General features: G+C 40.1%; 1 long non-coding RNA gene across 2 annotated transcripts in view; it reads left to right on the top strand.

Annotated features, from left to right (window-relative positions):
• LOC125893294 (uncharacterized) overlaps positions 1-26,836 on the top strand; it is a 153,979-nt gene that overhangs the window by 45,375 nt on the left and 81,768 nt on the right. The window contains exon 3 of one of the 2 annotated variants that reach the window (XR_007449855.1): positions 4,714-4,936. The exons of the other annotated variant lie outside the window; for it this stretch is intronic. This is a non-coding gene — a long non-coding RNA (uncharacterized LOC125893294). Of the gene's footprint in view, positions 1-4,713; positions 4,937-26,836 lie in introns of those variants that run through there. 2 annotated transcript variants of the gene reach the window in all.

Below are 26,836 nucleotides of genomic sequence, written 5' to 3'. Positions count from 1 at the left end.
CATGAGCACGCACACACACACACACACACACACACACACACACACACACACACACACACACACACACACTACCTCTGCTTCTCTTAAATTGTGTTAACCCCCTCACATTCTCACTTCTTCTACAATCCTCCAAGACCCTGTTTGTCCCCCTCTTTCTCCATCACTCACTCATCAATTTCCTCCCTTTTTGCAAGCTCCCTCTCTCCTATTTATTTCTGGCCTGCTCTTACCCCCCACTTTTGTCTTTATCTCTCCCATCAGGTCTGTTAGGGGAACAGGGCTACCCCGAGACCAAGACTGTAAAACAGTAGATATTGCACAAGATACATCACCTTTGGTCATTCACAGTCCTTCTGTTTAACTCTGATTCACAGTCTGGGTCTAATGTGCACGGAGGTTGTTGGCTGTTAGTATTCCAAAAGTCCATTAATACGCTCTCAGTGTGTGTGGTGAAAAATGGCCCTTGACCCTTTTCCTATTAGCTTCCTTTCATTTTAACCACTGCTCATGGGTTACTCATCTACAGTCAAAGAAGTCATTCGACTCATTGTACAAAATAGTTTCAACAGAGTGGATGAGAAATGTATTTCTCTTTCTTGTCATGTTATCCACGATAATTTCTTCAGTAATAACCTCAATTGCCTCCAGTTTTTAGATGTTTTAGCTATGTGACTTCATGGGTGGCTATGTTGGTTGGTCTTCTTTGGTTCAGACTGAAATATCTCAACAAACACAAATTTATACAAGGTATACAAGTTTATGTAGACATTCATGGTCTCTCAAGCATTTGGTGATCCCCTTACTTTCCATTTAGTGCCACCATCAAATCAACGAGTCATTTGTCAAATACTTGTAAAGTTTGTTACATCACATCATCCTGTGCTATGCTATGCTTTGCTAATAAGCAATTTTAGCATGCTAACAGGTGAAAATAGTAGCATTCTAAACTAAGATGGTGAACACAGAAAACTTTACCTGTTAATACATCAACATGTCAGCACTGTCACTGTGAGCATGTCAACGTTTCACTAAAAAGCACTGCTGTGCCTCAGCGAAGCCTCGAGGCTTCTAGCATGGCTGTAGTATGTAGTTTGAAATGATTTATTGTAGAAATTTTAACTCTTAAGGCAGACAAACTCCTTTCAAAACCTCCCTTAAGAACTGCAGAAAATGCATGCTGGGGGCAATATACAGTCACATGCCTTAGTTAAGCAAACACATGTAACAAACACACGTTGACTGACCAGAAGTGTCACATTGCAAAAACACACATTTGACACACCTTCGTTTAAGGTAGGAATTAGGTGTTGCTTAATCTCGATAAATAGATATTTACATATGTATACAGAATCTAGGCAACGGGACAAGATTTTGGTACCAGAAGCATTCTGGTTTCCCTTTGTAGTCCAAGTAGTATTGACCAGTCAACTTTGAGTGGGCTTTGGTTGCATGCAGCTTAACAGTCCCAGCGGAAACCCAAAGAGGCGGAACGCTTTAGCTGAAATGCAATCCAGGAGCCCATTGGCTATGGTCTGAAAATGATTTATCTTTTTTTCAAATTCATCTGCATTCATTTGCAGATATCTGTTTATGGAGATTAGTTACAATGTTGTCTGCAAATGTTATATCATTGTCATGCCATAAGCCATAGGTTTAGAGACTGCAGTCTCTAAACTATGGCAAGTTTGATTTCAACAGCACCCATGGGTCAAACTTGTGCTTTTCCATGACATTCAACACTGGAAGTACACAGGGCCACCCTGTTATGTAACCCACACAGTTCAATCCCCACAGTCCTCACTGAAATAATCGAATTCGGTTGAATATATTTGAAAAGTAAGTGTAATGAAAATCAGACTGTCTGATCATTTTTATATTATAGAACCAGGTTTAAGGCCAGCTATGCCCTTTATAGTAGAGCACCACTCACAGAGAATAGGACTGAGAGAGTTAACAGGCAACTTTGCGCAATCAAAGATGCTCTTTGCCAGGTGGCATGTTATCTATTAGCTGTTAACTGTTGGCAGATGTACTTTTCCTGATCAAGTGTTAGTTCATCCCATTCATGTTAATTCACTTTCAGTACCAGGCTTCATCACATTTTCAGTTCCTTTGATTGATGTTGTCTGAGGGGGTCCCGGGGGGAAAGAGAGAGAGGAAGTCAAAGAGAGAGAGCGAAAGAAACAAACCCTTCTATCCATCATGATCACTGATCAAATCCATGTCTGAGCCTTATGCCAAGTGAAAATCAAAACATTCCCCCCTTCAGGATTTAAATGAAAACTCCAAATCTTACAGTCAGAGAGCCAGAGGAACTTGTTGTACCCTAAGATACAAGTAAACCACCTCATTGGCCTGCGGGAAGATCAATGGGTGGTCTTATACACAGGCTTTGAGTGGCTCCAGAAGGTTAAGCTGCTGATCTTGTTTAATGAAAACACAAGGAGGAGTGGTTTTCCAAAATCATACAGGTATTATTTTCTTATTTAACCTATATTACTATGGCTGTTCCTGTTTAGCACCTAGTTTCAGACTCCTGTATTGTGTAATTGTCATGTCACATATCAACAGCAGTTATCCAAGTCAAATTCAAAGTGCTCTTATTGCACATGACAAATAAAACTTATACTGTATCTTCAGAGATGCTGTCATTTGACAGATCTGAGTTGTATCAATATGTTGGCTCTGCACCCCCGCACAAGTGTTTTCACTTATGAACATTTTTGGTCTTTAAAGCTCTAAATTGTCTGTCTGTGGATGTGTCTCCATGTGCGATACAGGCCCACCAGCTGACATCAAAAGATCTCATTTTTCTCACAATCAACATTTTTCATCTGGGACAGTTCAGAGTTGTATAGTGTATAGGGTTCTTTCAAGACACTTTAGAAAGGGCAACTTAGTTCAAGGGTTGCATGAGCAAATCACTTTAGTAAGCTAGGTCTGAACAACTTTGTATAAATTTTGTCATGATATTGTAATTTCAAACATTGATACAATACCCTGAAAAATATTCAATACCATTTTCAGTACTACAGGGGAAAATTGACATTGAGACTATACAAGACAAAAAGATAGGAACCATTTAACTTGGAGAGCGTTAGGGCGTGCGCTTTTATGGCACCTGAGGATTATGGCAACTAGTATTCTGACACAACACCCTTTTAGCCTCTGATTTTTATCACTGGACCTTTACAAACTAAAAGAATATTAATAATTGAGGAACGGACACATATTCAGACGTTGCAGTACAACAAACTGAACAATTAAATTGTAGAAGTTTTAACTAACCTAAAGGTATGTATAATGTCCATATTGACAACAGTTTAAATATTTAAATCTGTATGCATGATCTGAGCAGCAAACTAACATTAACTCTAGCAGGTAGCTGAAGACCCGATGGGCTTCATATAGTTTTATACATCCAAAGAACCAGAAACAACCAGATCCAGTGTATAACTGAGACCTCCATTTATTTGTGAAAACATGTAGCCATACCCGGCTGATGAAAATTTGATTGAGCCTCAGCTTTGACAACAGCAGAATGACTGTAGCTGGTACAGGTGTAACGATACTGCAGAAAATTAGTAGAATAACTGTCTCAGATATTTAGAATTTATATATATATTGATGAATACATTTTTGTACACCACCACTCTGTCTTTATTTGGTTACAATGGATAAATAATTGGATGTAAGACTGTCCATAGTGGAACATCACAGGCTTGCAGCAGGGACACAGTATTGTCAGTATTAGTTGTCATTATGAATTAAACCCCTGCTCTTGTGTTTTTTACAACTCTAAAGTTGGTCTCAACATTTTTATTGCTATAACCAACTCACTTAGAGGCATGAATTGCATGATTGGCTTGGAAGAAATTCCTCAAATTATAATATGTGCATAAAGTTGGATTTCAGCCACAATCCTGGCAAACCACTAACACTGGGAAAATTTCTGCATTTCTTTCACGCATAATTAAATTGTCCCTGCCACTTTGGGAATAGACCGTTGAATTTGCCAAGAGCCAAGATGTGTTAATGATTACGCAGTTTGATTTTAATATAGATCAAACAAGACAATGCTTCTCGCAATATTAGGCTCATTTCAGCTTTTGTACTTTTTTCCGTATATGTAGGGTATTTTCATTGTGTTTAGAAGCTATCCTCATAGGGCACATTGCTACAGAGACAGGTATAGCATCTGTGGTGTGATTTTGGTGCTTGCATTAGATTAGTTACAGTAATACTGAGGTTTGATTAAGACATTTTGCAAGTGCAGGGCACCAACTGTGTGTACCCATGATGTCACTGGGCTTGTGGCTATGCTACTTTTCAAGAGACGCATTCACACATGCTGAAGCTCGATGTTTCCACAGGGGACAATAATTGTCAACTTTAACAAGAAAACTCATCAAATTGTGCAAAACACTTCTACTGTAGATTTGATGCACAACGCAAAGCTCCACTGACATTCTGCAGAACGCAATGTGCACAGTATGCCAAAATGAAAGACGTCACCTACATTATATCTTTCTGTGAGTTCATTGTAAATAAATCTAAATCGTTAAGGTTTGTTCAGATCTCACCAGTGTTGGTGTAATCATAGGAAAGTACCACAGCTATATGTTTAGTTTGTATGTATTCAAATTTTGGTGTTTTCCTTTTGCTGATCCATCCCTTTGGCTTCTTCTCCCCCTTCCTGTGTTCATTCTGCAGCCGTCCCTGCCTCTTCTTCGCAGCGCTTTAACGCTGTTCCTCAGCTCCATCGTCATGTCTACCATATGCTGCGTATGTTTCCGGGACTGCAGCCAAAGTTGAGTCAGGGAATTACATTGAGATTTACTGGTGCCAAGAAACACAGCAGTGTGTTGCTTTAGACACAGACACTTGTCCAGTTCTCTGGAGGGAAAAATCAAGTATTTGGCTATGATGTAATGGTATTCCCCCTGAATAGACAACTAAAAATGACACATGCTTCATGTTCAATTAAGAGTCAAAATTAGGACTTTGAAGAGTATGTTTTTGACAATGATTTAGAATCCAGATTTGGTTCATTTTTGAAGCTACTTAATGGAAACTACGGAGTGAATAAAGTTCTCTTAATGGTAAATACAAGTGAATTGTATTACCAGTGAAATGAAATGAAACCATTAATAACAAAACTCACAGTGCTCATGCTCAGGGTGTTACACTGAACCATGCTACTGAACAGAACCAGAGTGAAACAGCTATTCTGAATCATATCCACAATTTTAACATCAGTTAGACTGCTAGGAGTGAGTCAAGGTTGAGTCAACAATCATTGTTCTGAATAAGAAATTACACTGAGGCCTGCAAATAAGTGTATTTAATGCTTCCCACATTTCTTAACAATTAAGCTGTATATATAAAGTGTTTGTGATCACACATTGTGTCGTCATGACCTCTGGGAAAGTTTATCTTACTTTAAAAATTAAAATTATTGCCATGTTTTTTTGGGATGTTGAAGCTTGACGTTCCATTGTAGTTTGTTTCCTCTGATACAGTCAGATGTCTGTCATTTGAAGAAATGTGTGGGTGTGTTCGTGTCTGTTTGTTTTAGTCATACACTGTAGAGAAATGTAACACATTTGCTGCTACGTAGGTTTTGGGGGAGTTTGACACAGCATAGAACAAATAAAAAAAATGTGTCTGTTTATCAGACTAATCTGCCTAAACTCAGTAGTTCAGAAGCAATGACGGTTAAGTTTCCTTGTTAATTTATAACAGCAGACGTTGCAACATGACATTACAGGAATGACTTCCTGGGTGGGACTATGGCCCTAAAGGTAGCTCTGTGTATTTTGCCGTTTTTGTATTGTTAAACAGTATTTGTCATGTCACAGAAATCATTCTGAGTGGATCTTGGGATTTGAATGTTACCTTACTGTCGGATATGTTGGTGTTTGTGTTAACGTGCTCTGTACAGATTTGACACCTGCCTGCCCTTGTTCTCGGCTCTCTAAAGCTTTGTGCGCCTATTGCAAGTTGTGCTGGCTGTGGCACGGAGGTCCTTGAACACTGCTAGTGGACGATAACCTTATAATTTTAGGTATATAAAATGTACCTGAATTCACAAATATATAGGTTATTACTATGAACATTCCTGTAATCTTATGTTGCAACATCTGCACTCACAAATTAACTGGGAAACGTAGCCATCATTGCAACTAGCTGATCTGACCAGCTAGAAGTTGGCAGGCGCGCATTTGGTGGTTGACCAGCCTGGTCAAGTAGCCTTGTAGCTATTGCAGTGTATTTCACAATTGGAAGTGCAGGAGGGGTGGTGCACCACCACCCTTAATGGCCCATATGCCACTGCTCAAATTGTCATTAAACTTTATAGAGTAGTTAATCAGACAAAACTTACAACAGATAAAGATGCTAAAGAGGTTAAGGTTTATGCTTGAAATGTACTAGTTCATAGGACATGCTGTCCATCTTCGACAGAAGGTCAAGTGTTTATAGCTGTTCTTAATGGCCTGACCCAAAGGCGAGGTAAAACGATGCAGTAATTTTTCTAGTGGGGATAAAGTCGCAAGCTTTCAGAAATCTCATGTGGAAGATATTCAGTATTGCACTTGGTTGTATACATTAAAATGCCAGTAATAGTGGTGTATAGAAAGAAACACGAGAGCATGAGTGATATGTTTAAACTCTCCCTGTTTTTTTACCTTCATGCACCGAATAAATTGCTTCATGAAGTGGGTGTGAATGCTGGATTGTTCATTATGGACAGTTATTGATAATGTCAGACGCAAAGTTTAAGATACTGATCGACCATCCAAAAAGGACTTTGATTGGAGTATACAGTATTTGTGCACTCATTCAACAAACTACAAAGCAGTAAAGGAGCAACATAATATTGATACAGTAGCAAATCTTGTCCTGTGACAAATGTCTGGCAAAGAAAAATAAGATTTAAAATTCAATGGCAATAACTGACTTCTTAACAAGGACTTAATCTTAACAAGGACCTTCCACAATGGGAGGAATTTGTGGCACAGTTTCAGAAGATAATTTTTAGCACTTAACCACCCACTTGGCTTTCCCACAGATCTGCCAGACCAAGATTCACTCTCCAGTGCAGAAGCCAATCAGTCTCTTGGCGAAATTAGTATAATTCGACACAATCTGTAACTCCTTGAAAACGTTTTATTACCAGTAGTGTGTAACCACAATCATAGATCTATATTTCAGCCTGGTCTTGCCTTTATATTCTTTGGACATGAGGACAGCCTCTCTCATGGCCAAGTTATAAAAGGTTTCATGAACAGCTACAACCGCGCTGATGATAATGATACACAAAGCATCTGCTGGTGGTCTGCATCCAAACCAAAGCTATATAAAATGGTTACACTAATGGATCATTTTGTCTCAAAGCAAATATATCAGTGCTTCAGTATGGTAAGAGCTGGCTTGTGCTGATGTTTCACACACTCAAGTCTTAAAATGTATTCAGCAGTGTGCAGGACATAAAATGCACTTTATATCCTGCAGAAATGTGACAGAGAAGCTTTCGGAACACTGAAAAACGTGGTTCAATATCCGTTTGACCGTCATGCGTCTTGGCATTTTAAAGTGCTCCACCGTTAGCTTGATTCATGATTGAAGAAACATTCAGCTGTACAAATGCGGCGTTGTCAAAAGTCAATGTCAGGCAAAAAATTACAGACATAAAGTTTTTGTGGGGTGCTGAAAATAGAATACCTTTGAACATACAAATTCAGTATATCAGTGATCTGTGTAGCAGGTGTTTGTGACCAGCCGTGGGATCCAGGCTCTGAAAAAGATATGTGGGTGTCTTCATGTTCAGACAAATACTCAAAGAAATGTTGCCATATGTGATGTTTCATGAGGAGCTGAACATCCCGACAGGCACTGGTTTACCAGTTCTTGATAATTTATCTCCCTGTGGAGTTGGATATCTGTGGTGTGAATATCATCTGGGAACCACTCCCATGATATACGGTCAGCACTGTTAATCCAGCTGACTTCTTCTTTTGTTTTTTTTGGGTTTTTTTCCCCTGAATACTTTGGCATGTTGGACCGCTCTCCACATGGGGCACAATGACAGATTACTTTGTTAGATGGGACCAGTGTATATCCAGATGTAAATGTACTGCACCTGAATCTTTGGCTGCAGTTCCATTTGGATGCATTCCTAGAACAGGACATAATTCATATACTGTATGTATCATGGTCAGAGCACTGATTTTTCACTTGGCTAGTTGACAGATTTGGCACTGCAAATCAGAGTGATGGGTATCACATAAAGAAATACGATGATGCTATACCGTTTCTGTCGGCATCTCAGTCAGGACGCTCTGCTCTGACCATTCAAATTGGATTGTGTCTTTTGCATCACTCACAATGCAACACACTATGAAAAAACGTCAGATCCAGGGTGAAGGGAGTGCTGAGCAGAATCTGTGCTGCTACAAAGTGCTATGTTGGAGTTTGTCTGGTGTGACAACTTGACAGTGTGATTGTGTTGAGGGTGAAATTTCGGACCTCTATTTTTTCTCATGCTTCTGCATTTGAAGTTACCAATGTAGCTAAATAGTTCCTGAAGCCTGCGTCGTTACCACGCCAGTGCAGATGGGTTGGTGATGTCTGGACACAAAATCACTTGCAAATAACAGTGCGAATAACAGATCTGATTCTAAAAATGAATCTTATTTGCCTGCAAGTCAAAAGCCTATCTGAGTGTGGGCATGTGTCATCCATGATGGAGGCATCTGTTTTAGAGAGGGAAAATTCTGGTTTATTTGGTCTTGGGTCTTGTTTTTGTAGCTTTGGCCAATGATACTTACACCAAGTTTTAATGATATCTGAGAATATGGTAATAAAGTCCAAGGTCGAAAGGTGGCAACTGTGTCGTCAGTTTACCCTGAACACTTAATCTGGAAGTTAAACTGAAAGTGATTGCACCCCAACATATATGTAATAATTCCTCATTACACAGGAGAATTATGCCTGCACAACTACAGCAATTGTTTTCAGACTGGGCTACTTTTTTTTATTGGGCGGGAGAAATTGTTTTGGGTGGGTTGCTTAATTTTGGATATTTTATTACCGTTTGGGTGGTTTCCACCAATGAAAAGTTAGGCTATATTCCAATAAATCAGCCCTTTCTCTCATCTGAGTAGTATGACTGAAAATGTAAGGGCACTAAGTTCAGCAGGCTCAGCTCGTCACACAGTGCCTGCTAACTGATGACCGTCAATTACCAAATATCATTTCAGTTTACTACGAGTATGCAAAACTCTTTTTTTTCTTTTCCGAAGTGCATATCACAGCCAATACACTGGCTAAACTATTAACAAATGATCCTGATTATAATCAAACAGAGTTATACTTACAATGTTAATTCAGTATGATAGAAAGAATGTTTCCTTCTGTGTACTTACACCATTCAGACATGAAAATCTCTAAAGCCGGTAGACACGTTTCCTTTTACATGTCAGAGGTCATGATGCTCCAGCTGTGATGCATTTGGATTACATTTCACATTAATATGATGGAGAGTAAAGAGACTCTTCTCACAAAAACACCTTGACTATTGAACGCAACATTTTGGACAGCTCTCATTTAGATAACACACGTTAAAGTGAATCAGTCCCAGTGTCATTAGTCTCACTGTGATATGTTTTACATGGCTCCGTGCCATGTCTCACATACTTTCACAGTTGGAACAGTGTTTTTCATCAGATCACCAGAGGGGTTACAGTAGCTGTTCATTTTTAAAAGTCTGCCTGTAAATTTCAATATCCTCCTCTGCAGCTCGGCTTGTCAGGTATACAGTTTATCAAACAAAGACTGATGATGTCCAACTGGCTGGGGAAGTTTTTATTCTTATCGATATGATAAAGACCCTTTGCTACAAAAATATTATATCTTTTTAATTCTTCTAACTTGCTTTATTTGTATTTATTTTTTACAGTGTTCTCTAACCTGGCACCAGTTTTAATCTGACCTGTGGCAGCAGAGAGAGCATGACGCACATATGCATTGCTAACACTGTAGTCAATTCATTGAGTTGTTAGCTTCAAAGTACAGGAACAGTATGCCAAGTTAAGGCCTGTAGCACAAAAACCTACGTACTCACACACTCACACACAACCTTTCATCCCTCTAAATGCATTCAGCTGCCCAAAGTGACCCTCCCTGCTGTTCTTACACCATCTCGTACTCAGAGGAAATGAAGGAGGCCAGTGCGGCTCTTAATTGCTGGCAACCGATAACACGCAGCATTGGGGATGCACATGGCACTTACAAAAAGTCACAGATGTACCACAATAAGAGCAGTGCAGTATTATCTTATCAGCAGTCACTGGACCAATTTATCTAAATAAGTCAAATGTCTAGTCAGACGGCTGTTCAAGCTCCCATCACACCTTTTCTTATCACAGAGGAGAAGGAGTCTGTGGAGTCCTGTAGTTCAGGGACAAACATTTCAATCATCGAAACAAATGCTGCCATTGTGTGTTTCTGCAAAGCATGAATATGTTACATTTGTACATTTCATGTGCAGTGGATGTATTAAAATTTAACTTTTTTTACATTACAATTTAATTTTTTTGTTGAGTTTGTTATGTTAAAGCCTGGTTAGGTTTAGGTACAAGAACCACTTGGTTAGGGTCAGGAAGACATGTTTTGGCTTAAAATACCAGGTTTGGTCGCCCCAAAGACAGATGGACATGTCTCAAACTGTTGTGAAGAAACACCTGCTTTTGTTGCTACATGTACAACTGGACATGTCTCATTCTGTCATTAAAAAACACCCACTTTTGTCAATACACATACGGCTGGACACGTCCCAAACTGTCATGAAAAACTAGGGCTGTATCCAACTCAGACTTTTGTCAGTCGAATCAGATTCGGCCATTTAATGTGAATAGCCAACAATTCAGGGTTTTTTTTGCCATAAAAAGTTTTAAAGTTTGATCTGGCTCAGTGGACGTTCAGTGTGGCAGTGGTGTTCATGTAATATAGTAAACAAGCTAATGGTACTAATAATAGATAAGAAATGTGCAACATTTTTTGCCAACACTAGATATCAAATAAAAACCAAATACTGTGTTGTATAAAGCACCTGTGAGCTGTAAAGTTACCACTTCCAAGCAGAAGGGGGAAGATAATGTTATTTTGAAGCCTTAGGCCTGATTTACACCGCAAGCGATTTGTTCGCATAGCGCTCACGAACGGTCGCTGTTTACTCGCATTTTTATTTCAGCGAGCATGTTAACAGGTTAGAGCATTCACGCCGCATCCGTTCTACACGCTGCTCGACTTGCGCTGCTTTCGTGAGCAAGCTCGAAAACTGTGTTTGCGTGTGTTGTGACCTCTCTCGGCCACCGCAGACATCTCCCCCTTGACCAAACGAGACCTGACAGCTACATGTTTCATGTTTTGGAGATGGACGACCACAGATTAATCAAGGAGGTCGAAAAGCATGTTGACCTTTATGATGTCCGATAGGGCTGTGATGGTATGTATTTTTTCTCACAGCGGTGACAGAGTGACGTATCACCACCATACCGCGCCCCCACCCCGTCGTATTTCCTCGAGAAACTGATACATCTTTCCGACAAATACGGCATATTGCCTCATCCAAATTCACTGGCTGCTCCTTGTCATCTGGCACAAATCCAAAATGTGCCCAAATTGGCGACTTAAAGGAATACTCCGACGATGTGGGAGTTATGCCCTTTCCCTATCATTTTCATATTGAGACAACATGATGGATATCGTTGCCTACAGTAAAAGTGAACAAATAAACATTACAGAAACCCTGAAGCTGGCATTTCTGCACGTGCATTTAAAATAAACGTGTTTAAACATTAATTCAAAAAACGAGAGTCCGTTTTAGTCGTTTTAGAAGAGTTTCGATACACGGAACTATAGTGTGTTTACGTCCTGTGCGGAGGGATACACCGGTGAGCAACAGCTGCAGCTGGCTCTGGGACAGGTACGCTAGGTCACTCTGTAAAAGCAATCAGAGACACGACACGGACGATATTACTCACTTGACTGAAAGCTGTTCATGAGCTCCTGCGGGCCTGGGCATTTTTTCCAGTTTAACTTAGTGATTGCTGTAAAGTTTTCACTCCTTGTGATGCACTCTCTGTGGCGGTTTTCCTCCTGATAATATATCTCCCCAACGATGGTAGCACCGAATCCCATTGTGTGCAGCAAAATGATTCCACCTCCATAGGAATATGTTAGCTAGCCCCACAGCTACACCACCAGTCCTCCCCTGATCTCCGTCTCCCCTTGGCCTGTGGCCTCTCTTCTCGCCCACTCAGCATCCAACACCTGGGAGTTCCTCATCTGTATGCTCCGGCTCAAACAGGTATGGCTCTGGGTCTGTGTCCGCTCCAAGAAACTCCTCAAAATCGCGTTCAGAGTCGTCCATTGCAGCTACTATAGTCCGGAGATATCGCTAGGCTAAATAAACAGCTGAGTCTTGTTTACAGGCTACGTCTGTGCCTGTGCCTGCTCACCGGTGTATCCCTCCGTGGATCACAGCGCAGGATGTACTGACCACAATGCTAACCGCTGAGACCCAGCCACTGGACGTACAGACACACAAAAACGATATCCATCATGTTGTCTGAATATAAAAATGATAGTGAAAGGGCATAACTTCCAAATCGTTGGAGTATTCTTTTAGCATTTGGCTTGGGAACCAGATCCGCTGCCATGACGAATCAGCTTTTTTTTTTTTTTTTTTTTTGTGCGGTGATGACCTCTTCACCGCGGTAGGCATCACGTGACCGCGGTATTGCGGTGATGCAGTTATTGTCACAACCCTAATGTCCGACATCCATTGTATAAAGACAACCGAAGGAAGGACGAGGCATGGGCAGCGGTCGCCACAGCAATTGGCTTTGATAATCCTAAGTAGCTAATACAGTTTTGCCATGTATGCTTTGTGACAGTTATGCACATGCTAGCGCAAACCTGTCCAACCTGGGTTTTGGGTCCAAACTCACTTCTTCTTCTACTACCACCAACTGTTAAGGTGTGGTTTGTATTTCGATGGGACAGCAGCGGTGACTTCGCAATGCGTCTGTTTGGTTTTGGTGTGAATACATGTGTGCTGCCGCTACGCTTGTTGACCGCTTTGCAACCGCTTTGCTAACGCATCGCTTGTGGTGTAAATGAGGCCTCATGGAGTCCCATTCCCCACCCATCTGTGCTGTTGGATCACATCCACTGCTGACTGTACCAAAGAGTATTGTGAAAGTCAAGAGCGCTCACTTCGCAGCAAAATCTTAGGACCAAAACATCCCCAGAAGTACACTACACATCCCACTGACTAGCAAAAAACAAACAGAAACGACTGCTCGACTTGAAGCAATCTCAGTCGAATGAGGGGTCTTTGACTGATTATCTGCATCTCTGACTTTCAAGGGGCAGCCCGTTTAAAAAAAACCCCAAAAAAACCCAGCATTTTTGTCACTACAAATACGGCTGGACATGTCCTAAAAAAAACCTGCATTTGTTGTACGTAGGGATGGGTATCGTTAAGATTTTAACGGTACTACTACTCTTATCGATACTGCTTATTGATCCGGTATTTTAACGGTACTCTTATCGATACTTTTTGAGAAAGAAAAAAACAAATTAAGAACATAAATTGCTTTATTTTCTCAATTCTCATTATGCAACAAAATGTTTTTTTAACAAAACATTTTACTTTTTACAACTTGAAATGTAAAATACATAAAATAATAGTCTTGTCACGGTACCAAAATTGGGACCCACGGTATGATACCAGTGAAAGTATCACGGTACCACAGCAAAAATGAGGCGGATGTGCCTTTTGTCATTTATAAAAAGATAAATCACTTTTCTATAATACATCAATGATATTTCAATGGAATAAATTACTTATTGACTTATTCATAATTCAAAAACAGCATCAAGAAGTGATTAACATAGGGGGGATCAAAGTAAAATAAATAAATAAAATAAAAATCAACAAGCCACCCTCCTCCCCTGACAAGTAAAGAACAGTCCCTTCATAAGTAAAGAACAGTCCCTAAAGTGCGCTGAGGTTTGTGGGCCGTTACCTGCCACAAAGAGAGAAATGTGAATGGCTTGTTTCCCCTCTGACATGTCACATACCTGTGTGCCGCCATGGCTCTGCTGTTCAGGTACTTCTGGACAGTCATGACACCAACAAAGAGGAAAATATTGGACCTGGAGCCGGGCTTCTCCATCGCTGGTAAGCCATTATCTTGCGCCACGGACCACTATAGCCGCCGTATTTGACAGGAATACGTATTCCTGTCTGTGTCTGTGACCCCCGTTCAACCCACAACCGACAGGATTCGCCTGCTGCTGTTTGAAATCTGTACTCACACAGCGTGCTCCTGAATGATTTCTTTTACTTGCACAAAACTATTTTTATTCACAAATGCAGTGAAATGCTCGCACCGTAGAGCTCTCTCGAAAACAAATCACTGTATCATATATAAACAAATCTAACCTACAAGTAAAAATATTAGATATTCTAGGTATGTTGGTATTCTAGGTATTTTATATGGTGGTGTAACATTAATCAGTATGGATATATAGACCGGGGGGGGGAAATCCCACGCACCCAGCCCAGGCTATAATTATGGTTATATTCATGTATTTAGAAGTATCTGAAAAATTCACACAAAAAAAATCCCAAATCTGAAACCCTATTTAGTAAATAGGGTCGCAAAACAGGTAATGGTTATTAACTCCACGTGTTGGCTGCTACCATAATGTTACAAACCTGGACTGGACGTAGATGAACTAGCTGTCAAATACTGTACATATTTCTTTCTGAATATGATGCACTTTCGCAAGGTGTTTTGACAAATTACTAGTGTTGCCGCCCTTACATGCAAAACATTTGTCACACTTGTGACAACGCACTGTGTCTGCATCAACTATTGTAAAGTAAAGCCACAATTTTGACCTTTTGGCTCTCTCCGCCATCATTATCTATCTAAAGGTAGGCTACGAGCTTGACTTGGTGTATGCGCTGTCTTGTGTGTGTGTGTGTGTGTGTGTGTGTGTGTGTCACTGGAACAACAGCCCTGCCCCCCTGCTCTCCACTCACACACAACAGGCAGCCAGGGTGAGCAACACAGATCTCTTGTCTTCAGGGAGAATAGCAAAAATTATGATACAATGACGGATAATTGACAGAGTTGGTGAGATAAATGTGCAAGAAAACGTTTATCTTGTTTAAAAACAAAAAAAAAAGTACCGATAGCAGAACTGTTAAGGTCAGAGCTTATCAGTACTGCGGTCTTGAAGAATGTAGCCCCAGGGCTCGTTCAATACCGGAGTTCGGTACCCATCCCTAGTTGTACAGTTGGAAAATTTTGTGAGTTGTTGTTAAAAAACACCTGCTCCAACATTTAAATGTTGTATTCAACATTTTTTTCTGCCGACTGGGTTGGGACAAATTAAACTTTGTGTACAGTGTATATCCTATGTTTATTTAAATGTGTTTATTTAGTCATTTACATTAAAATTAGTAGGGCTGTACCCAAATATTCGGATATTCGAATATTTGTTTCTATGGGTAGGTATTCCTTATGAAAATTTGGTATTCGATATTTGTTTTTGTTTTATTTACTTCTTTTTGTTGTTGGTAAATGTAGGTTATCAATAAAAATCAAAACTTTTAAATTGCATTGTTAAAAAATGTGAAAATATAGTATAGCCTACCAACTGAGCTTGTGCGCACAGCAAGCTTGAGCGCATCTGTCTGAGGCTGTGGATCAAAGCCAAGTTTTAACACTTTATCACTATTCCCTCTAACTTGTAGCTGTTTTTTTGTTATCTTTTGAATTTAATATGAATTATGGAACCGTTTTTGTCAACGTTTTTTTCCCCCGTTTTGTACAATAAATTATTGTATAAAGTTTCAACAAGTTTCTTTTGGAGTGTGTGACACAAGTGTGTTTTGAAAACGGCCGCGGACTGTCACCTGCTCAACGCATCAGTACCTTCAGATGCCATGACAGTAATAGCCAATAATGTCAAAATATCATTTACAGACTGATTTAACAGACGATCAGTGCTGCCCAACCCACAGGTCCATTTGCGGGTCCTGCGGGTTCCGCGGGTTACGAGTCGACTGCTCACCTCAGTCTATAAAGGCTGTACACAACAGTAGACACTATATTCTATTCAGGCCGGCAGAACCAGCAGCGCATCAGCTCTACAGTGCACGGTACTGCTGATTAACCATTTAATTGCAGCACAGAGTGTCTGCCAGCAACCAATTACTTGCAGAGGCTTCCTACAACTTGTTTCAATGGTTCAGATTTAATCAGAAGACAAATTAAACAGGATGACTAGCCAATGTGAAAATCAAAAGAAAGCATAGAATAATGTACTGAAGGAGACATCACATTTTTTTGTGGTTTGAGAGCAAAGATCCGGTCGCTGCTGTGCAAAACTCCGCAATACAATTAGGTCCGCAAAAACCCCGGAGGAGTGCTTCGCAAGGAGTCTTTGAAAGGAGCCGAGCCTGGCGCAGCAGCTGCCTGCCCCCGCCCTGTCGTGAACGAATATTCTTTATAAATTCTGCCGAAAGACACATTAACTGTGTATAAGTAAGCATATTGACATCACATATAACTTGTTTTGAAGTAACCACTGTGATGTTTTTTCTCACTAACTAACCATAGAGCCTGTTCCCAGAGACTTAAAGAAGACAAAACATTAGGACAGCTTCCCTATATAAACATGCCTGATTTACCAGCATCAGAAGAGAGAAATTTTTGGGGGTTTTCGTGTCAGTTGTCAACAAGTGTGATAAGAAAAGAAACTTGCTGCCTGCAAGATTACATCAAACCAGTCACTTTATGGCAGTATTTGGATTTTACCACTAACTCACTGGAGTGACGAAGTTCGTAATCTCTATTTCAAATTCAAGCCATGGCAGGGCCTGCGCAGCCACCCAACACCAAATTTCATTGTGTCTGTTGTATTTATTCAAGGATTGGGCCATTCCCTCCTTTTCATCAAGCGCTGTGTTATAACTGGCGGCCACTCTGAAAAGTAAAGACACAGACAAATTGAAGCGATTTTCATTTTGTCAGCTTACTGTGAGCTTGTCCAGAATGAGAAATTAGATCTGTTATTGTTCAAATAAAACAGCAGTGGGAAACTTCAAACTGTTCAATTTGTGTTTCTCCCTGCAGACGAGACAGAAGCCAATCCAGCTGGGGAAGAAAAAACCCTGCAGTTCAGGAGTCAAGATGTTTTGCCAAATCAATATGAAAGAATTACAGGAGAGCCAGCTTGTTAGAGTTGTTATGGTTCTGAGTGAAAAGGTTCACGACTGCTAAAAGATAATTTCAGTTGTGGTCAACATTTCGCTCAGCATGATTGGAGTGGTCACATTTGGATGTTACAGTTGACCCTCTGAGCTCATAGCATGGAATAAATTTGCTAAATCAAATTAGTGCTTACATTAGAATTAACGTTGGTTTTGCTTTACACAAAATATGACAATTGACCATTTTCTGAGCCTTCAGCCTTTAGTTCCTGTTCCTTCTTTCTGCCAGGTTTATGCTCCTGCACAGCACATGTGCAGTTTACAATGTCAGTAGTGCCAGATTTAAAACTCAAAAAATGTATTTTATTTATTCATTTTTATTGTCAAACAATGGGTCCCTAATGTCAGACATTGACAGAAGCAGGTTAACTATTGATTTTGTTGGTGAAAAGTACCACTGCTGCTGGCATATTTTATCTGCTGTTGTTGTCTAGCTAATTAAGCATAAGTTAGCTCCCTGAGTTTAAATGCTGTCTCTGCAAACTTGTTTAAAAACAGGAATGAAAGAAAACCATTGTTCTTGCACTGCAGTGTGAGGTAGTTTGCCCTATTATCAAAATTCAACAAAAAAAAAAAAAGAAGAAGAAGAAATCGGGCTATTTCATGCAAACATAAAAGACAGAGTATAGTAAAGGAATAGTGTGTGAGATTTAGGGGGCTTTAGCGGCATTTTGTGGTGAGGATTACAGACTGCAACCATCTGATAATTCTCCCGGTTAGAATTCTTTCGGTGTTCATTATTCAGGAGGTTGTAACAAAGAGCTGAATTATCTGCATAGGCTTCTTCCTCTCTAAAACAGCCAGACCGGGTGATTAAAACCGATAAAAACACTGAATAAAGCAGTTCCATGTTGCAAATCAGTGTTTCTCTGACACCGTTCGACATACTGGGGACAGGCCGCTAGCCCAGCACCGGCTAGTGTGTGCTCAGCTTTTTCTCTACTAACTCAACATTCAGACGTTCAGGAGATTTTTAGCAGGAGCCGAATTATCCGCAGAGGTCTCTTCCTCTCCAAAACAACCAGACCCAGTGACTGAATAAAGATGTTTCACTTTAAAAAAATCTTTGTTTTTACAACACCTTCATTGCATAGGCCTGCTAACTACAGTGGCCGACACGAAAACGCAAGTGGATCTATCTGGAGAAAATTATTTTTATTTTCAGAAAACATACTTACTATATTATATTCCATTTCTGCCAATATATCCCCCTAAATCCAAACAGCATGTTTCAGTTTTCACTTTACAAGAGAAAGGGCATTCAGGTGGTAAACCAGCGGATGCGTTTGGCAAATTTATTGCTTTAATGTTAAATTTTGGATAACTTTTTTTGGCTGGGATTGCTGGATTACAATGTTCCCAAGTTCAATAAAGAGCAGGACAGAGCTAACGTTAGCCTAAACTATGATAGGCTACTGTATCATCCAGAACCAGCTTCTACATGGTGGATATGCTGATCATGAATGGAGCTTTTCCAAATGTAAAAAAGACACCCCCCCTTCACACTCTTTAAAGTATCGTATTACCACAGCCCCATGCACACCACTACGCCATGTGGAGAAAGCATGTCAGGCCTGCCATGCCTAGTTACATTTGCTAAGATATGATTGGATAACTGCTGTTCAGAGGAAGAGTTTAGTGTATAATAAATTGTCTCCTTTGCAATAATTCCAGCAACACTGTTATCTGGGTTTGTTTTCTTACCTTCAGAGGCCACACTTCTGTCATGCACAGTAGAAAAGCAACTTCCACAGACCTGAAAATTTGCCTGAGCTCCATAATCCATCACAGTAATGACGAGGCCTTTATTTGGCTTTGTCAAAGTTTTTGTTTTATCGTTATTTCATTTTGCCTTAGTTGTGTGTTTTGGTATTAGTGTGTGCATTGTGTTATGCTCTGCTTACAGCCAATCACCTGCAGGATGAAATGGAAGTCTCTGCCAGGAAATAATCCCTCACAACATGACATCTTACAGCCTGATTTGTCACATGTATTTTTACTCCAGGCTTCATTTTTGCCCTGACAACAAAAAGTGATAATTTATATTTCATGTTAAAGGGGAAATAAATTCTTTTTAAAAACAAGATTTATGTTAAAATTGCATTAAACAACGCTTGGGGAATTCTAATAAAACAATAGCATATGAGACAAACACAAAACTAAATGGCACCTATAATTTTCATCCTATTACTGTGTTTAAACACTTGTTTTCTTACATGTTTTATTTTATGTAGAAATAAGAATCCAGTATAAGTTTTCCATTGTGACCACCTTTTTAACATGGCCGGCTTTTCACTGTGTTGGTAATCTTTTAGATAATGTCCGCTGCATGGCTCCTTGGGGTGCAGGGCATGGCTGTAAATAGATATGAAAAGGAAACTAAGTGGGTGATCATGTTGTTTCAGCCTTGTTAACAACACACTAGCGGGGACTTCCCCCACCATGTGCCCACACATCACCCAAACTCCCTATTCCCAAGCTGATTGACAGTTTGCAAACGTCATCTGTCAACCATCCAGTCAGCTGGCTGCCAAGCCACCAATAATATTCTCTGTTTGTCAGCCGGCCGGTCAGTTGTTCAGGCTTTCAGCCACCCAGAGAGCAAGTCAAAAAACAGTGCTTCAACCAGCCAGCCGCTCAGTCAGTCAACACCTTTTGGTTCTTGCTATCAGGAAGAATTTCCTGTCACTGTCCTCCCCTCCTTTAACACCTGGAAACACACACACATGCATGCATGCAGGCACTTGCAGAAAGACGGACACACACAGGCACAAGCCAGCCAAATGGCAGTCCCGCCACACTTTGTTACAACTTACTCTCAAACACACAGCAGTCTCACATCCTTTCAACAGATGTTTCTCTTTCAAATAATCAGATGGTCTACCTTCAGAGCTCTGCGGTCGCTTTGGCTCGCATGTATTCCGTTATGAAAAACCACAGGACATGGAAGGATCTTTGCACTATAGTTGGCTGTTTTAGCTCATGATCTTATCCAGCATGACTCACCATGAGTGAGCAGGACAGATTTTAGTGTTGCCTCAGATGAGCTATCACAGGATGAGCACGATGTCTTATGCAGGGATCAAACCACTGAACTCTATTTGGTGTCTGATCACCACAGTGGGCGGGTTATTTCTCACCTTTTAGATGTACAAGTTTAAAGGTTCACGAGAAATTACAAGGCTGCAACAGTAAGAGTGTTTATATTCAGCTACTCTGAAGACGTTCCTCATAAACAGCAGCTGGTCAGATCAGAATCACTTTGTTACTTGTAAAGATGCAATATATTTAGTTTCAATAACCTCTAGATGTGACAGTTTAATGACGTCACATACACACACAGCTGGCCTTTGCACAACAAGTAAACACAAGCAAGACATTACTTGCACACAGACAAAAAAATTCCATTCCAAATCACATCTCCAACTACATGCACACACTTTCACACTCTGAGCAGGTGTATGCATGTTCCCATGAGACACATTCAAGCCAAAACAACCAGGAAGCAAATGGCTATAGCCAATAAAACAATCCAACTTCTCCAGTTGCTTTTTCACTACCTCGTCTAGACAGAAACGCTCATTTTCTAACAGCCTTCCCAGAGTCTGAAATCTTCTGTAAAAAGCATTGTGAGCTGGTCTGATTCCTGCTCTAAATCCTGCTCATAATTTCCCACCTCTTCTGCATCCATAAAACAAATCTTTTGAAATTGTTTTGGCTGAAGGTCATAAATCTATAACTGTGGTTTAAGAAGGGGGATATATGTCCATTATATTTCAACTACCTCTGGGTAGTAGTGCAAATTTACAGGTTCTTATGGTCTTCTAGTTTTGGATTTGATAATATTCGAACTGTTTAGTGTAGTCACATATTCCTCATGGCTTTAGCACATTATATGATCACTGAAACCTAAAATGCATAATTGTCATTATGATGTTTTTATTTAAACTTTTCTCTATAAATCCTTCATCTGTTTGCACAGTATTTACAGATGTTTCGTCTGAAGTCCATGTTGATATTGAAGTAATATGAATCAGATGCATTCTTAGTTCTGCTGCACATGGGATATGTTCTACATGTTGTCTGATGATGTACGAATTGAACGAACTCCGTCATCTGTCTATCGCCTCTTTCAGCTGTAATGCCCAGCTGTGGTTTTTCCAGTTTTATAGTGTATATAGGTTCAGTGTTTGTAGTACAGGCAACATTATGTCATCATCGTCTCCTTGCTTTCCCAGCTAGTTTGCTGTTTATTGGCTTTCTCGAGCCTGGACTACGTACACCATGGTAAACTGCAGCAACAGGAGCCAAACATATGGCGCCAGTAATGTTAATAGTTGGGAAACACAGGAGAGATCAGACAGAAGACAAGGAAGCCATTCAGATCTTCTCTTACAATACCTCTGGTAGCTATATTTTCCATGCAGTGCAAAAACACTCTGGAAAACAGACAGAGTGGTTTCCTCTGATCACACTGATCACTGATCACATCTAAATAATATTTCTGATTGTGACACTTTGAATTTTAGCACATTATGCTTGACAAAAGGCAGGGCAGACTATCACCCTAGATCATATTTTAAAATCATTGTCCCATTTAGGTAATATTTTACAGGGTTTTTCTGATGGCACCAAAGGGTTTTGACTATCAAAGTGTGTGCAAAAATCAAATGGACCAGCTTGTTGTACTTTGTACTAACAAAAAGAGAACATTTAAAGGAGTAAACAGTTGGGGGGGGGGGGGGGGGTCTCAGCACACTCCACCTCTGCAGGGAGGGCTGACAGTAAATAATGAAGCTGTATGATAATTGGTGATTAGCTCACACCGCTTCAGACTCATTTCTTTGCTAGCTCTTATTGGTTATTGCTGCTTAGTGCTCTTGAAATATTTTAGAAATAACTAATTTTATCATACAACACCTGCTCTCAGATTTCTGCCCTGGCCTCTGCTTAGTTTCAGAATTTATTACAAACTCCACCCATATACAAAGCCCAGAACTAACTTGCTCCACGGTTATAGCAGTCTGACCTACTCAATAAATCTAAACAGAGCTCTTGTTTCATTTCTCTCAGGTCTTCTAGTTGTTCTGAGGGTCACATCAAAAGTTGGTGAAGCCAAGATTAACAGCTTTTAATAGCAGACTGAAAACTTTCCTATTCTCCTCTGCACTTGATTAGTTTTTTTAAATTGTGTTTAAAGTGTATTGGATTGTTGTAGTTGCTTGTTTCTATAGTGTCTACACACGTGAATGTTTTGCATGTGCATACATATGTTTTTATGTGATGTTGTCGGAGTTACAATCTCAAAGATCTCAATTTGTTCTCATTGGCGGCACCAGGGCAATAAATGCAATTGCAGATGTACTTTTAGATATCACCAGAGATTTAACTAGTGTTGCCTGTGTGATGTCATGTCATGTCAGTGAGTGTGTTGCATTAACTTCGCCTTCCCTCTCTGGCAGACCAACCACACAGTGCACCACTACCCAGTACATTGCACTGGCTTTCATCAGTGGGCCATAAGCTCAATCACCATTGTGTTACCTCATTAAGTGATAGACAGTGACTTAACAGATATTTATTAAATGAAAATCTTCAGGATTATTACCTTAAATCTCACCTTGAATGAATGAAATGGGCCATATAATAATGTTTGCTTAGGAGAAGAAGTGGAAGACTTGGGCCCAATCCCAACACACCCCTTGCCCTCACCACTTATCCCTTACCCCTCATTTTGCGCGATCATGTCTCGGAGTAGGGTGTCCTAATTGTTGATGGAATAGAGGGGCACAGAGGTTTTTCAGAGCCTTATTCCAAACCATGTGTTATGAAAAATCATTGGCAGAATGGCTGTACAAGCAACAAGAGAAACCTACAAATGTATTGTCTTTGTTAATAAAGATTTTACATTTAAGATAATAATGTATTATCTTAGGTTATTGTCATTTCAATATATTATGGTCTGTTTTTGTTATTGGATGGTTTTTGCATGACAGTCTCACATTTTGATATATTTTCATGTTGCACCCCTGATTGATGGCATGTGACGCCCCAAATTTAACTAAAGTCCCGCAGCAAAGTTGCTGCATTGGTTAATGCTCCTCTAATATCAATGCAGACTATTGGGGTAGGGGCACAGTTTGCCTAGATGCCTAGTAATGAAGCAGCTTTCAGGTCTGTATATGTAAACACTAGCATACCGATAGAATATCAGGGTCTTGAGGGTTGTCCCATTTCACAGGGGACGTTCTCAACCACTACCCCTTGTAACTCTGTTCTGAGGGGCAAGGTGAAAGGTAGAAGGTTAAAATATGAACTGGGATTAGGCCTAAGAAGGAGGAGGAGGAGGAGCAGAAAAAGGCCCACCAGGACTATCTGACAGCACTTTGTCCCTTCTCCATGACTAACCGCAATAATAACTGCTTATAAAGCAGGTACAGGTCGACCTGCTTAAGTCCTCAGCTCCACTGAATGACCGCCAACATGGGAGCAACTTTACAACGTGAGCTATGTTTCAACATGACAAGGCCTTGGTTATAATGCCTCCTCCTTGTATTACAGTGCTCAGTGCAAGCTTGGGACAGTGTCAACTCAGCATCTGCTACTGTGCTTAGGATCCAAAACTTTTTACTCTTAGATACTTAGAGCATGGTTTATTTCTCTCTGTACATTGACCAGCCAGAGAGTAACAAGTTCTTGTCTTTTACTCAGCCACAGTTACCATTATAACGTGTGGCTGTTTCTTCAGGACATCAACCTCAATATTTTCATTTGTGTCCATCACCGTATAATGATTTTAGTTTGATGATTCTGATGAAGTGCTTGTTTCTGCTGCTACACTTGGTCAAAAAGGATTAACTAGGATAACATATCAAAAAATCTATATGAAGCACAGTGCTCCACAGAGGATGGAATTATTGTAGACACATGTTTCCAATCAGTGCCATGATTTATAATTTGCATGTGAGGAAATACTCTCAAAGAGGCCATAACAGCTTTATTGTAAAAATGTAGATAGACGAGCACAACCACAGTGCTTCATTTAAGAGCATTTGAGTCAGTGCAAGCATATGCTGCCTATTAATGTCATGATCTGATACATATGCTTTGCTTATCATAATGATGTGGTCCATCAACACTGGGCAGATTTGTTACAGCAGCTTGAAAAACAAACCACCATCTACACAGCATACTGCAAAGTGTGCATGTCGAGGGCCAGTATTTGAGCCTCCTTTTTAGTGTGTTTCTCTGCAAAGTTGTGGCGAGCCTCACTGTGAACCACACCTAAGCATGTTGTAAAGACGACTCACATGCATTCCTGTGCTATACACAATAGCAGCTGGAACAGCCGTCTTTACCAGGCTATGGCTGTGGTATTGTTGACACGTGCACCCTCACAATTAAAAGATAACGCTGGTGTGGTTTTATGATTTTCTCACTTAATGCCCATGAAAAGCTTAAACTAACTAATGCAGCCCATCAGAGTCAAAGCTACAGCTGTCTTTCATGTGATGCCAGGAGGAAAGGAGGTTTTCTACGACTCTTAAACATCACAGACTCCCATTGTTTCTAAAGAACAGCTGCACTTATACATGTAGCTGCTTGACTCATGTAATACATCACCACATGTATTGCAGTTTTTCCTAACATGACTTAATAACACAGCTAATTATTGAATTTAATGGTTACTACAATCACTTTTTCCATTACAGCGCACAGTTATTCACCTCTAGTGGCAGTGAAGAGGCAGACAGTCTTGAATACCCACACAGGTGTTGGGAGTTAGTTCTGGTTAATTGCCCCTCTGCTCAGGATGATTATGGGTGGGGCCATGTTGGCAATTATGTGAAGTGCCCAAATCCTGGACACACCAGGATTTACAATAATGACAATGAAATTGTCATAATCAGAGAATCCGGTGGACAAGGCAAAATTAAGCCATGCAAATGTTCTGTGCACAGTTGGACTTTGATTAACTTCGACACGCAAATTAGCGCTGTCCACCAATAACAAATTGTCTTGACAGTGACTTGACCTTTAAGAGGATGGAGAGTCCAAAATAGAGGAAGCTATTGTAGCTTGTGTGTTGTCATTCATTTTCATTTAACCTCCTCTGTTCCTCAAAAAAGAAATGGACAGTTTGGAAACAGGAGTCAATGGTACAAATATGTCTTGTAAATGAATGTCAAGCTACCCTGCAGTTGAGTTTTCAGTCTTGACCAAAGTGATGGACAGACCAAATAAGCCAGCATAGCCAATGGGAGATTTTAAATCTATATGTGCAGGGTTACAAAAAGAGCTGTTTCTTCTGGAAAAATAATGGTGGAATTGACTATTAATGTAACTATATAATAGGGCTCTTGTACTATGGCCAATATTTATTGCAGCATACAAGATCCATTGTGTCAGCAGCTTAAAAGATGAATCCAACAGTTAGATAGAATAAAATGGAAGCATAAGTCCATTGTATAATACATCCAGTGGTGCTATGCTTTACTGTACAACTCATTTTGTTGAAAAGTAATATTTGGATCAGTTTTCACCTACTTTCATCATTTTAACCGCCTCATCACTTTGACCACCTTTCCACTGTAAAAAACTACGGGCAATTATGCCTTTTAACTTCCATTTTACAACCACATCTTATGGCCATATTGCCCTTGTTCACCCATACAATAGATGGCCCATTACTGTCCATGAAATTACTCTCCTCCTCACTTGTATGTTAAAGCTATTCCCCCACTCTGTGGTCATAAGTTATCTGTGTGGGAGAAGACAGCCCACCAATGGTGCTCTGTTACTGTAACAATTTGGCATGTTATGCTTGAGAGCGAGGGAAACCGATAGAGAAGCAGGAAAGGGTAGATAGGGGGGAGATCAGCAGAGTGGACAATGTTTTAAGTGTTGGAGCTTTTATATTACCAAGTTTTGAAACATCATATCTCAGTTTACAAAAGATGGATGTAGAGCCAACTGTTGAACAAATCTTTCCTCTTGCTCTCATTTGTCTATCTTCTTTTTTTATCCCCATCTCTTCTTTTCTGTATTTACCGTGTATATTTATGCTGACTTGAGTATGCAAATACTGCATCAAGATTCATGCTGTGTCACAACTTGCAAATGTTATGCCATCCTTTGGTTATAGCTCTGGGTATAGATCTAACTACTTTGGATTACTATCTATCTATCTATCTATCTATCTATCTTTTAGGTTTGATAAGCAGATAAGCTCTATTGTCAAAACGAGCTTCTTCCAGCTAAGACTATCAGCAAAAGTAAAGGCATATCTCCCCCAAGATTATTTTGAGAAAGTTATTCACACCTTTGTTACATCACGCCTAGACTACTGTAACTCTTTGTTTGTTGGTCTTGACCAGTCAGCACTGGGCCGTTTACAGGTAGTCCAAAATGTAGCCGCCCGCCTGCTGACTGGAAAGAAACGGTGTGATCACATCAGTCCCATCCTTGCATCTT

Source organism: Epinephelus fuscoguttatus, linkage group LG8 (genome assembly GCF_011397635.1).
Source record: "Epinephelus fuscoguttatus linkage group LG8, E.fuscoguttatus.final_Chr_v1".
In the NCBI taxonomy this organism is placed as follows: Eukaryota; Metazoa; Chordata; class Actinopteri; order Perciformes; family Serranidae; genus Epinephelus; species Epinephelus fuscoguttatus.
Note: the sequence above shows the minus strand (reverse complement) of the source record. Positions and strands in the feature narration are given on the sequence as shown.